Source organism: Odocoileus virginianus, chromosome 32, assembly GCF_023699985.2.
Source record: "Odocoileus virginianus isolate 20LAN1187 ecotype Illinois chromosome 32, Ovbor_1.2, whole genome shotgun sequence".
Classification (NCBI taxonomy): Eukaryota; Metazoa; Chordata; class Mammalia; order Artiodactyla; family Cervidae; genus Odocoileus; species Odocoileus virginianus.
Window position 1 is genome coordinate 25,004,577 of NC_069705.1, and position 833 is coordinate 25,005,409.

At 38.8% G+C, this 833-nt stretch overlaps 1 non-coding gene across 1 annotated transcript; it reads left to right on the forward strand.

Annotated features, from left to right (window-relative positions):
* The first annotated feature begins 397 nt into the window (after positions 1-397).
* Positions 398-526, forward strand: LOC139032689 (small nucleolar RNA SNORA81). The gene has a single exon (XR_011485265.1). It is a non-coding gene; the product is annotated as a small nucleolar RNA SNORA81 (small nucleolar RNA).
* The last annotated feature ends 307 nt before the right edge of the window (positions 527-833 follow it).

The window sequence follows — 833 nt, forward strand, 5'->3', positions numbered from 1 at the left end:
CATAGCAGGTACTGAGAGCAACCTGGTTCTGGATACTTAGCCCACAGCTATGAAAAGAAGCCATTTCCTAATCTATTTTAATTGCTTATCCTCAAGAGTTACCTGAGTTACTGTACCCCTGTGGTTGCTAATACCCAATTTTGGACTCATTGATCCAGGAAATAGAATTACAACCACTAATAAAAAGCCAATCAAAATAAACCCCACTAATGTCTATGAAAAAACATTTTTTATTGCTAACCATGCAGGATACTTTTTATTAATCTATCCTCACCCTATTTTGTCTTTCAACTTCATATGTTTGTAGAGATGTCTTAATGCTACCTTAACTCCTTATGTTTTTCTTAAATAATTTTTTCTCTGTTTATGACTTATCCTTATGCACATGAGTTGCTATTTCTTCATTCCTAAGAAAGTAATCATAGTACACACAAGAAGACAAGTAGCTGCCCTAGATTGCAAATACTGGGGTGGACCCTTTTCTTAATGTCCAGTGTCCTTTGTCTAAAGATTTGGTGCAATATGTCTTTCAGTTCAGTTCAGTCACTCAGTCGTGTCCGACTCTTTGTGACCCCATGAATCGCAGCATGCCAGGCCTCCCTGTTCATCACCAACTCCCAGAGTTTACTCAGACTCATATCCATTGAGTTGGTGATGCCATCCAGCCATATCATTCTCTGTTGTCCCCCTTCTCCTCCTGCCCCCAATCCCTCCCAGCATCAGGGTCTTTTCCAATGAGTCAACTCTTCGCATGAGGTGGCCAAAGTATGTCTTTAGACCAATCTAAAAAATGAGTTTCTAAAGAATGAACAGAAAAAAAAAAAAAGATTAAT